The sequence below is a fragment of the Antechinus flavipes genome, chromosome 5 (genome assembly GCF_016432865.1).
Source record: "Antechinus flavipes isolate AdamAnt ecotype Samford, QLD, Australia chromosome 5, AdamAnt_v2, whole genome shotgun sequence".
In the NCBI taxonomy this organism is placed as follows: Eukaryota; Metazoa; Chordata; class Mammalia; order Dasyuromorphia; family Dasyuridae; genus Antechinus; species Antechinus flavipes.
This window is the reverse complement of record NC_067402.1, coordinates 165,047,453-165,060,935: the sequence shown is the minus strand read 5'-3', so window position 1 is coordinate 165,060,935 and position 13,483 is coordinate 165,047,453. Positions and strand designations below refer to the sequence as shown.

The window sequence follows — 13,483 nt, the reverse complement described above, 5'->3', positions numbered from 1 at the left end:
ATATTATAGATTTAAAATCATGTGCAATCATTTTTTCTATCCTACTGCATTATAAAATTTTTTTATCTTTTAATTTCAGAATAATTTTAAATAACAAAATACATAAGATAAAAGGAGATTACATCTTTTTCCTATAGTCACACAACCAACGCAGGCTGGAAATAAGATTTGAACACAGTTCTTCCTGTCTCCAAAGATGGTTCCTGTTTATTAACTTTGATATGTCCTTAACCATATTCAATTTAATTTTATAAAATGTGGCCCAACATTTTGATCTATTGAGATCTCTTTAGATATTGTCATCTAACATACTAATTATCTCTCTTAGTTTTGGATCATTAATGATAAAATCACATTATAAACATGAAAAAACATTCCGAGAAAGATGAAGTGTCCCATGACACATGACACATGAAATCTTTCCCAATCCCAGCTACAGATAGAGGTAACTCTTGGAGCAACTGAATAGAGAGGGATGTTGTTCTTGCACTAGAGCCATAGAGAAGAGATTAGGCAAATTGGTGAAGTCATCTTCTAGCAATGCATGAGCTGCAGCTTTGTTAGGGGTTTGTTAGCTTGTTTTTAGCAATGACCAAGAAAATGGTACATCATTGATCAGACTAACCTGTAGTTTCACATCCTCTCAAAAAGATGGACATCTTTGATCATGTAACATTGTGGGGGCTGATACTTGGCTATGGAAGGCTTCACCCTTTGTCTTTTCTAGGATGTCAGTGAGGGGTTCATCTTTTTTAGTTTTTCAATTGCCACTAGCCATTGCTCTCAAGCATTCTATGGAATACAATGTAATTATATAGCTTCTCCTTTGCTTTCAAATATATGAAGCCAGAACACAGTTTTTCTAAGAGATTCCATCACCAGTCATGGAGAAACAAACTGGTCCTCTTCCTTCTTTTTATTCATTTAAACTTTGTAGGGAAGAACTAAGAAACATAGAAGGTTGGTATACTAATGAAAAGTAATGAATTATTGGGCAGTCAAGCAGAGCTCTGACATATCAGCTGTGTAACCATTTGTTTCATAGCATTTTATTCCATGTGAAGCTTTTCCTGATATCCTAATATCTCCAGTTGCATCTCTATCCAAAAACAAAACAAAATAAAATATCCCTTTATTTATATTGCATATTTTTATATATGTCCAAGGTCTTGTTTCACTTAAGACCTTAAGACTTTACTTATCTGTAAAAATAGAAATAACAATCCTTACAATGCCCACTTAATAAGCTTAAAAAGAAAATTCATATTTATAGAAAATCAGTGGAGGCTCTGGAATGAAGAGAAGGCAAAGATCTTTGAGGATTGAAGAAGCATCCTTGGAGATCAGCCCAATGGCTAGGAAAGTAATCCCCAGTAACTACTTCTACCTTTAATTGACATTAGACTTAAGCTGATAAGTCTGGAGAAGGGCAGAAAAGAAAGAAACAGTAATAGAAAGACTCCTGAAATGCTAAGGAAGAAAGAATGAGAAGGCAAGGGAAAAGAATTTTTATATTGACTGTATTTCTAAACTGAGATGTCTATTTCCATTGTAGGTATAGGGTAAACACCATTATATGCATATGTATACTTTGCTTCTTTTGCCCTAGATGGAGCATCCCTACTACTGTAGCAATTTGAAACAAGCTGTGAATAATTTTGAAGGCCAAATTGTTGTGTACAAAGATGCTGTAAATTTGAGAACTTAGACATGGTAACTTAGGTATCTTACATTGAAAATTGTTCACTATGGAAGAATCAGATAGATCATCATACATTTCATACTCGGAGATTTTAGTGGTCACTAGTCCATTCTATTAATTTTACATAGAAAGAAACCAAGGTTAAAAAAGATGGAGTGATTTGCCCAAGTTTTAAGTGTTAGATTGGAATATGAACCACAGTCTCTAAGTCCAAATGCTCTTTCTATTATAGCATTGATTACTAATATAAAAAATAATGAACAAAAGTTAAAACTAAAAACCCTTGATTATTCATAATGGAAATCTATAGATAAGCTAACATTTTTATTTTATCTGTCCTTTCAACTGCATTTCTTTTCATATTTGAAGTTGACATTAATACATCTCAGTGATGTGAATACTCCCTCCAGAAATGCAGATCACAACCCATCCACCCTTTCTCATCCTATGTATCCTTTCTTGTCCTCAATTGTTAACAGATCCCTGACCCAACACAATAAGAACATTTCATGGTTACTAATGGAATCCATTAGTTACTTCCTCCCTCTTTCCAAATAGCTAACCCACCTTTTCTTTTCCCCCTCAGTTATACATTTCTTTAATGTCATCCTTTTTTCTGGGTGCTTCTTTCTGGGTGCAATTTGAGAGAGCCTCTCACTTTTAATTTTTGTAGACTATTATTACATGACTGAAGCCATGTAACATCATCAGAAAACGATAACTGGTGAAGATGTGCATTTTTTTAACAACTAAAACTGGTCGTTGTGAGCAAATGCACTCATCTGAGCATCTTTTAATTTTTTTTTCCATCAAGACTTGGTGAAAAGGTGACAATATGTTCCAAAGTAGACCAATAGAATGTCAGAAAAGTGTGGAGTCTAGAAAATTCACTGACTTGATGATTCTGGATCCTGAATAAATAAGAAGTAACACTACAGATTCATTTAAGTCCCCAAGATTTTTATTCATCTGGTCTAGGAGGGGAAAAAAACAATCCATGGACTTGAGAGTTGAGTCATCTGATTTTTCATTACACAAATAACTTTTCTGTGTTCTGTCCTTTGGTAGAACTCCTCATAATGTTTAAAATACCAGCTGCCAGTTAGAGCTTTTCCTAAATTTAAATATACATATATTATACTGTATTTTAAATTACTTGAATAATTTGTTCACTGTTTCTCCTGATGTGGAAATTGAGAAAACATTTTAATGAGAAGTTAATCTTTTCAAAAGCTAATGGGGATTGCATGTTTTACATTTATTTGTAAGAAATAAAGGAAGGCTGGGAGAGCTGATTTTTGGGTACTTTAAAAAAGCTTAAGGGATATAAAAGCTCCAAATGGCAATGCATGGCCATTACATTGTAATTTAAGGTATCTATCCAGTGTCCTTTTATCATTAAAATAATGTACAACAACATGACAGTATATTAATGACCCTTGTTTAACAAGAGTTAACTAGAGAATAGCTTTCCCAGGCAAGGAGGAAAGCCAGCTCCCGTGCTGAACATTTCGGCTCTCTTTGTAAAGACTGCCCTAAACTGAAGGTCAAAGCTTTATTGCTGGTGATGTTGTTACTGTTAGTCATGGTTAATGATGTCGACTCCTGATGTCTGGAGCTTGGATAAAAAATGAGATATTGATGACTCTCAGAATCAAAAACCCCATTTGCTGTCCCAGAATACAATTATACCAGCCAATGCTAGTGATCCCCACATGAGATTAATACAAGGCTGCCTGCTTCTCAACCTGGGGTGCGGGGGAGAGCTAAGAATATAATGCTGTCTGTGGTTGACAAGAGTTGGAGAAAGGTGTAGGTGAGGTGTGAATCCAGTCGGGGGAGACTGAAGACTGCTAAATTTAGAACCCACTGACCTGTATTCAAATCCTTACTCTGCCACTTACTAATGGAGTGACTTTGGACAATTTATATAATCTCTGTAGACCTCAATTTGCTCATATTAAAAATAGGCTATTGGCCTCTGTGACCTCCAACAACCCCCTTTCAGCTCTAAATTTATGATCCTGTGCATCATAACAATCAATTGTGTTTAATTTTTTTCATTGCATTATAAAAACACATGAATAGGAAAAATTTGGAAAAGCATGGTAAGACAGTATAATGGAAAGAGTATTATGTATGGACCAACAAAACCTGGATTCAAATCTGTTGTTTTAAATTCTTTATTATTTTTCATTATAAAAACCTGGAAAATTAGCTATTATCAATTGCTGTTTAAACTTCAAAACTGTCAATCTGCCTAATTTGACAAAATTTAAAAAGATGCTAGTATAATTGAAATGGACTTTAATATGGCAAGTAATAATAACAATATGCAAAGAAGGATTCATCTTTAATATTGAGTAATAGATTTTATCACAACCAAACTCAGGTTCTGAAAATGATGAAGTGAATTGTTTTATAATTTCCTATAGGTTTCCTAGTCAATGTAATTTTTAGAATCTCTATTGATTTCTGAGAGTATAATAAGGAGTCAGTTGAACATGAAATGTGGATATTTGATCTAGCTAGGGTTCTAGTTCTGCAATTAAAATGTGGAAAAATATTTCAGGGGGACTAATATAGAGAAAAAATTTTGCAGCAACCTTTAAGTTTTATAATGCCTAAATAGGAAATAAATATCCCTTCTCTAAGGAGTAATCAAAATAAGTGGGAAAGAAGTAGATTATCAGTTTATTATACTTGCTTAGGAATTAATTATTAAGAAATTAAAATCATCTTTTGCATTTCTTTTGACTTTTAAATGCATGTTTCATTTGATTTGGGGCATTTTTACTGCTAATTGAGACAAAATTGAGCTTTTAAAGAGAACACTATCCAATTGGATTCATTTGATTATTTGACAGACGTTTGTATTCGGTATATTACACTGGGAAATGGTGGTGGTTAAAATAATAATAATAATAATAATAATAATAACAATAATAATGAAACAGGATTTCTTCTTTTAATGACCTTGTAGTCTAGTCATGCTGTTAAGGTGAGTGTATAGAGCTAAAAGTCATACAATGCCTGAAAACCTAAATAAATAATTAAATGCTCACCATGAAACTAAGTCTGCAACATGTGTAGGTGCTGAATTGCTGCAAAGAACCCATTGCTGATAGATTTTTCTTTCTCTTGACTGGAAAGGAGCAGAGGGGGAAAAAAGCACAAAATAGATTTTGACATCTGTGAGTGAGCAATCTACTTTTGGCCTTTCTTAAATGTTGTTCAGATCAACAAGAATAAAACTGTAATTAAATCAATTCTATCTTTCCCAGAAAGGGTGTGCCAATCCATTTCGCTTACTATATCCTCTTGTGACTTCTAAATTCCAAAATACCCCTCAGGACCAACCACTCCCTTATATGTATTATCTTCTTTTTTTTTTTTTCTTAAGAACGGAAAGTCCTTGATAACATGCTCTTCTTTCCTTCTGTATTTGTATCCCTGACACAGTACTTGGCACATAGTAGGCATTGTATAAATGCCTGTCTCTTCTTCCTTCCATTCTTCTACTTTTAGGAGCTAGTCTGGACATCCATCAGGTGCTAGCCCCATGATCCCATTCCTAGCTTATTGTTATCTAGCTCGTTAATTCTGATTAATATGTGACTAAGTCTGAAAAGAAAAAAAAAATGATGAAAGCAACCAAATAACCTCCAAACATAGAAGGGTATTCCATCTTTTGTATGATATGGTTCAGTACTTTATTCTATCTGTATATAATACTTACATATGCATATATAATATTCTGTATAGAAATAATTGTGGACATGTGCATTCATTTCTATATACATATTATATACATGTATATATGTATGTATCCATGTACATATGTACACATATATACATATCCCTTTATTAGAATATTGCATGTATATACACATATAAATAGATACTTCTATATTAGAGCATATAATTTTTAGCTATATCATGTTTTTGTCTTAACCTACTGATTTATTACCTAATTATTACTATTTGAACATGTATTTTAGTTTGGGATATAAGTTTCCTTAGTTGCCAGTATAGAGCAGAAATGATATTTCTTCATTTTGAGAAAAAAGGTACAGCATTTTGATTTTAAATTTTGGCTTCTTTGGAGTTAGATAATTCTTGTTACCATGGATTTTATTTTTTTAAATAAGATTTTAGTTTAAAGATGAAAATATGAGGTAGTATGGGAAAATAGCTGAAAAACTTTTGTGAATGTATTCTACTTAGAACCAAAAATGTGAGGATATCTTCCTCACATGTCCTTTGGCAAGGTTCACATTTTCACACAAAATGGGGATGGGGGAAGAGAATTCTTGCTTTGAGTGGTGTAAAATTCTTGCTTTGAGCTTTGAGCTGTAAGCCCTTAAAGAAAAATAAGAATTGTTTTTGAAACATCATTTCTGGGAAAAAATTGTATTTTTGTCTTTAAATCCAAATAGCCAATCACAAATAATTGCCCCAATTTTCTTAATCATTCTAAGCAAATGGTGAGGACAGTATCATTCAGAACTTTTAACATTTAACTGGGAATCATAGAATCAAAGAACTGGAGAGTTGGAGAGGAACCTCAGGGGGCATCTACCTCTAGGGCCAGATTTCCAGGGGATAAGAGGGAGAGTCTGTGCACTTGGATGAAAAAAATTACATTATTATTATTTTCACTAACTTTTGGTTTCCTTTGTAAAACTTTGTATTTTTTGCATATAAAATTATTTTTCTAAGAAAGGGATCATAAGCTTTGCCAGAGTATTAAGAAAGAATCTTCCATGGAGTCCAACCTATACATAAAGAAATACCCAATCTCACCACTTCCACAATCCATGACCATTAGCCCTTGATTCTCGATTATTTAAATGAACTATCCAAAGACATTTGGTTTACTGTGCTCTTTTTTGTTGTGACTTCACTCCTCACAATAGCGTAACTTGAATTTTGTCTTTTTTTTGTTAAAAAAAAATTAGTATCCCATTTAGATCTCAGAAACTTAATGTTAAAATAGCACCCAGTATTACAAAGTAGATGAAGCTTTCACAGATGAAGTCTTATAAGTCCATTATGAAATATTATCCCTTAGAACCAGTGAAAGTCAGTAATGAAAGCAATAGAAAAAAAAATTCAAGGGGGCTCAATTCTAATGTTGGTGCTGTCTTCCTTGATAAAAAAAAATGTTATGGAAATTCAGTTTTCTATGACATAATTTTATCACACATAAAGGGAAAAAGAGGAGAAACATTCTTCAAAAGATATTGATAATGGGGCAGCTAGGTGGCCCAGTGGATAGAGCATTACCCCTGAAGTCAGAAGGACCTGAGTTCAAATCTGGTCTCAAACACTTAATGCTTCCTAATTGTGTGACCCTGGACAAGTCACTTAATCCCAAGTGCCTGGAGGGGGAGAGGGAAATAAAAGATTTTACCAGTGCTATTAAACTAATATGAAATTTATTGATTATTTATTATTATTATATATTTGTTATTATATTATTATTAATAATATTAATATTAGTAAGATTATGACCTAATATAAATACAATATACTGTATAACACTATCCCACACCATACCATACCATACCATACCATTACTATTACCATGCCATACTATACTATACTATACTACACTACACTCTACAATAACATATTATTCTAAAATATGATGAGAATGTAAAAAAACTTTGTAAAGTCTCCACAACTTTGAACAGAGAATCTTCCTGGATACTGGATAAATACTTTTAAAGAACTGTTTTGATATATGGTCATTAATTACATGTGTGCACAATATATTTACAAACACATTAACCTATGCATACATGCATATGTTGTTATAGATTTATATTCACTATGGCAAGTATGGATGTATAACTTAGACTCATATCTAGATGCATAAACTCAGATGAAATACATTTTAAAGTATAGCTATCATATGATACCACTACTGCCATCATCAGAATCCTAATTTTAAAAGTTAAATAGCTCTTTTCCTTTAAAAATCAGCATAGGGTTAAATGTGCTTAAATTCAAAGCAGGGGTTCTTAGCTTTTTTTCTTAGCTTTAGTTTCCCAAAGATGCCTTTGATAGGCTGATGAAGATTATGGATTCTTTCTCATAATTTTTTTTAAATGCATAAGATAAAATACACAGGATTTCAAAAGAAATTGATTATGTCGAATTTTTTTTTAAATATAATTTTTCCCTCCCAACTTCATAGGCCCTCTTTAAATCTATCATTGGATACTTCATTTAAAAAGGTATTCTAAAGCATTAAGCCTTTGTGAAATACAATACTTGGATAAGGATCAGGGTATTTGGGGTTTTCAGTTCATAAAGTTTTATTTGAGAGATATTTTATGTACATATGTGTGGTATCAGTATCAAGGAGAGGAAAGGTCATGTGGACCCTGGTGAGAGCTAAAACTGAAATTTTGAAAAGTTTGGACACTGAAAGCCAAAGCTCAGATTACTAAGCTATCCTCTGTGACAAAATAGGTTTATTTGACAATTTCCTGTTAGTGAAAAAGAAAAAAGAAAAAAAAAAAAAAGATCTTAATTTATTGTATTTTCTTCTTACCCAAACCATATAACTATCAAAGATGCTTGCTTAAAGAAACAGGTTACTAGGGTAATGAAATGATATAGTGGATAGAATAGTAGCCCTGAATTCAAGAGAACCTGGATTCAAATGCAGCCTTAGACATTAAACACTTACTAGCTGTGTGAGCCTGGGCAAGTCACTTAACCCCAATTTCACCCTCCCCCCAAAAAAAGAACCAGGTTGCCTTATTTGGTTAAATTCATAAGCATAAGCAAAATCCAATACCATATCAGGATGAGCTGTGATTTTAACATTGGAAGCCAAATACACTGTGATATAATCATTATCTGCCACAAATTGTCGTCAATTGAATACCAATCCTTTTGGCATTTTAGGTGGTTATTTTTTTTTTTTTTAGAACAAAAATGAATGAAAAAGAAAGCTAAATGTAGCACTCTCTTTTCTCATGTTTCTAATAGAAGCAACTGTGGATTAGGTTTTAGAAAATCTGATTTTTATTTCTTGTTGATCTTACCATACTTTAGTTTATTCACTTGCAAAATACAACTAATGCTCCCTTTCCTACTGCTCCAGAGAAATGTCTGACACACATAGATAGCTTGAGTACACTACCTGTGCTTTAGAAGAATGTGATTTTGAGAAGTAATGCAAAGCAGCATTTCTTCTGCATAAATTTATGAAAATGATCTCTGCAACATCCCATTTGTTATATCTGATCTTTCAACTGTTTCACTTTAAGCCATTTATGTCATTTCCCTGAAACTTTGAGCTTTGTTTTTCAAGAATTAAGCTTTAGAGGGGCAGCTAGATGATGCAGTAGATAGTGGCCTGTAGTCAAAAATCCCTGAGTTTGGATCTGGCCTCAGACATTTAACACTTCCTACCTGTGTGACCCTGGCCAAGTCACATAACCCCAATTGCCTCACTCCCCAAAAAAGAATTAAGCTTTGGGGTTACCTTTTAATTTTTTTTTGCTCTCTTCTTCATCTTAGATATTTGCTACCCAAATTCAAAAGTATTCTATATTTCTACTGCCGAAATCCCTTTCCTTCTCTTCTATATCCAAACTGTAAACTGAAATACTGTATTTGGTGGCCCTATTACTCATATTTACATCTTCCTTACTTCTTTTACCTTAAAAGGCTTTTTGAGATTACACTTGTCTTAGGATCATTCAAAGCACTACTGTTTTCACTATTTCTGCCTCTGTGGAAACGTCATCCACAGTTCTCTAAGTTCCAATTTCAAGAGCTCATTTTCTAGGTGACTACCCTATACTGTTAAGCCAAACTCCAGGGCTGATATTCCCAATGTTGAACTTCTTTTGTGCAGAAATTCTTTCTAAAATGCTATGGCCTTAATATATTCTAGGACCTAAAAAGTCCCTGCTGATTGCTTTTATTCTGCCAGGAACACTGCCCTGATTTGCACCAATTCTTGACAGCTTCCCACAGACAAACACCTGCAGAACCCTGCCTGAAATCACAGGTATGTTTTAGAACTATAGCCCAGTACCCACAGTCTTGTGTCTATTTAGGAAGGCAATCCAAGGATGTGAAATCATTCCTGCTCCTTTCTAAAACGGTGGTGGAAAAATGAGGGAACATCAGCTCTCCACAAGTCATTTTGTAATTATTGAAAGGGAACAGCTAAAGCTCTGAACATCTGTTCTTTCAGGCGTGTTTACACAGACACTTAGTAATTCAGCAGAACCAATGCTGTGTGAGTGCTCCTTCCAAATACTATATAAGTAAGAAACATTTTTAGTCTGGGGGGGAGGGATCTGAATATTGTACATGAAGACACATTGTTGACATCTGGCAGGTTCATATGCGACTACTGAGATCTTTCAAAACAAAACTGTTGCAAAGGATATTTAAACTCAGAATGTCACTTGGGAATAAAATGTTCCCTTCTGAGTGTCTTTCCTGGTTTGAAATATACAAGTTTTAAAGATTAGGAGTGAGTCAATTTAGATAATATTGAAACATGGAGATAGGAAAAAAATTCTTTCCTAACAATTTTCCCCCTCCCCCTTTAAAAACTTTTAAGTATTATAGAAACAAAATCTGTGTTTCCCTACCTCTCTACATTGGCTTTATACAGTTACATTTTATTGTTCACAATCAGATTAGCTTGTTTATAAATTATCCAAACTGATTTTACTTCCATCTCACACTCATATTCTAACCATTTTGTTGCTTCATAGAATTCTTAATATCTTGTAAAGTAAATGGAGGCAAAGCTCAAAACAAGTACTGTTTGCTTGCAATTAAAATTTATGTTAAAAAGTAATGTTTGATGACAGATTAACAATCCAAACAGGTGAGATCACTGGGTCAAATCTTGCAAGATAAACATTTAATAAGGATAAATGTAAATTCCTACAGTTGCCTTTAAAAAAAAAAAAAAAAAACTTTACAAGTAGAGAACAATGGGGAGGCATAAATAACATCTTATATAAAAGTGTTCTGGAAGTTTCAGCAAATTACAAGCTTAATATGAGTCAAAAGACTAAGACTGATATTTTGAAGGATCTTTGGTCTCTTCATTATTGGCAATTTCTAGTGTTTTAGGTCAAATAAAAATAGATCCCTGAAAAGGACCTACATATGCAAAAATGTTAAAGGCAGATCTTTTTGTAATGGTGAGGAACTGAAAACTGAGTGGATGCCTATCAGTGGGAAAATGCCTGAATAAATTACCATATATGAATGTCATGGAATATTATTATTCTATAAGAAATGATTGGCAGGGATGATTTCACAAAGACCTGAAGAAACGTACACGAACTGATGCTAAGTGAAACGAGTAGAACCAAAAGAACATTGTACATAACAACAACAAGATCATGTGATAATCAATTCTGATGGATGTGGCTCTTTTCTACAATGAGGTGATTTGGGCCAATTGTAATAGATTTGTGATGGAGAAAACCATTTGCTCCCAGAAAGAGGATTTTTGGGACTTAATGTAGACAACATAGTATTTTCAACTTTTTGTTATTGTTTGCTTGCTTTTTGTTTTCTTTCTCATTTTTTTTCCCTTTTTGGTCTAATTTTTCTTGTGCAGGATGATAAATGTGGAAATATATATAGAAGAATTGCATTATGTAATATATATTGGATTACTTGCTATCTAGGGGAGGAGATTGAGGGAAGAAAAGGAGAAAGTTTGGAACATAGAGTTTTGCAAGGGTGAATATTGAAAACTATCCTTGTATGTATTTTGAAAATAAAAAAGCTATTATTTCAAAAAGAAAAAAAGAAATGGATCCCTGCAAGATTCATGTTGATTAGCAAGTCACAAATGAACATTATCTATGTTATATTAAACGTTTTAATTTATTTTCTTAAACATTTCCCACTTATGTTTTAATAAGGTTTCTGCAAGCACTTGAGAGTTTTGCAGGACCTGGGAGGGCTTTTTCCCCCCAGAAAGAAGCGCATTATCCAAGCTATTCTTCTCTCTTCTAATTTTTTTATTTTGGGTTCAGTTCATTGTTTGTCTACAAAATATGGTTCAAGCTATATGTACAGATGAACAAGGAATATGGGCAGCCATATATTCCATATTCCATGGCAATCTTTATATATTATTTATCCCATGCAGATTGTTAAAACAAACTCTGATTATGGGTCATATTTAAAAGCTTTTACAGTGTTCCAAGGCTCAAAGTAAATAACCACACTGTCATATGCAAACAATAGTACCTGGATAAATAAATAGCCTCTAAAGTTCCTTCTGGGATTCAGTATTATTTGAATACAAGTTTTATTATTTTATTTTTAATTTTTTTATAAATTCTGAGCTTAACAAATGCCAACAAACATGAACATGTCAATATATAAGAATAAAACAGTAGATTAAATATGAAAGAGAAAACTTCTGTTATATACAGATTTTTAAGTGTGTCTTAATTTTAGTATGATAGTGAAAAACCTGGCCTACTTAATCTGTGTCCTTTCTTAACTATGTATTATTACCATGGTGGTTTCTGTGTTATTGTTGTTGTGGTTATTGTTTTGTTGATTTTTTTTTTTTTGTAATCTCTGTCATTATCCACCAATTCTTCTCATCCCAACAAAAGCACTTAAATAAATATATTTAAGGAAAACAGAGCAGCACATTGACCATGTCTGTCTCATTTTACACCTCTAATCCGTCACATCTGCCAAAAGATGAGAAACACATTTTATCATCAGTTTTCTAAAGATTTCATTGGTAACTGTGATGCTTACAGTTCAAAAAGCCTTTGGCTATTTTTCTTTACATAATTGTAGTATTATCTCTTTTATTGTTGAAAGAATCAACATTCTCCTAGTTAGCTAGTCTGGCAAACTTGGTATCACCTTTTACTCACCACCAAACACATTCAATTCATGGTAAAATTTTGTCCCTGCTACCTTCCAAATGTCTCGAGTATGGCCTTTTCTTCCCACCCACACAACCACCACCCAAAATTGACACTTATGACCTCTTCCTATAGTATTGCAATATCCTTCTAGTTGATCCTTCCAGTCCCAGTCCATTTTCCATAGTCATGCCAAAATTCCCTAAGTGCAGAACTGATATCACACCCCTTCTCACTAAACTCAGTGCCTTCATATTAACTCTACAATAAAATAAAAGAAAAGTGCCTCTCTTTAGTTATTAAAGATCTTCATAACCTGACCCCAATCAATCTTTTCAACCTCTCATCCTCTGTGATACAATTACCCTGCTCTTCTTACTGTTTTTCACTAAGGACAACCCCATCTCCTTTTCCATGCTGTCCGTCATAACTGAAATGCTATGCCTCCACACTTTTATTTACCTCTTAGTTTTCTTGGTTTTCTTTGTGACTAAATTCATGTACCACTTTCTACTGGAAGCTATTCCAGAGCCTTCCCCTTTGCAATCACCTTACATTTATTGTTTATGTGTCTTTAATATATCCAATTATTGAAGTTTTTCTTTGCCATTAGACTGTGAGTTTCTTGAAGGCAGGAAATGCTTTTGTTCTTTATTTGCCCAGGGCTTAGAACAATAACTGGTTTATAACAAATGCTTCATAAATTCTTATGATTGTTTTGGTTTTTAAATTGATTTCTTACTATAGTAAAAAGCAAAAGTGTCAGAACTACTGACATAGTTGTTATAACAGATTTAAGTAATTTATCCCATACCATTTTTACTTATGTGTGTGTGAACAGTTTAAACAACTGTTCAGAAAAGTATAGATTTGCTCC

General features: G+C 33.2%; 1 protein-coding gene across 10 annotated transcripts in view; it reads left to right on the top strand.

Moving 5' to 3' along the window:
- The window catches only part of CELF2 (CUGBP Elav-like family member 2), a 974,186-nt gene that overhangs the window by 564,679 nt on the left and 396,024 nt on the right, over positions 1–13,483 (top strand). Inside the window, exon 5 of one of the 10 annotated variants that reach the window (XM_052000333.1) lies at positions 9,663–9,740. The exons of 8 other annotated variants lie outside the window; for them this stretch is intronic. The gene's annotated coding sequence lies outside the window, so the exon portion shown is untranslated. Of the gene's footprint in view, positions 1–5,900; positions 9,741–13,483 lie in introns of those variants that run through there. One more of the 10 variants, XM_052000336.1, reaches the window with a different exon arrangement.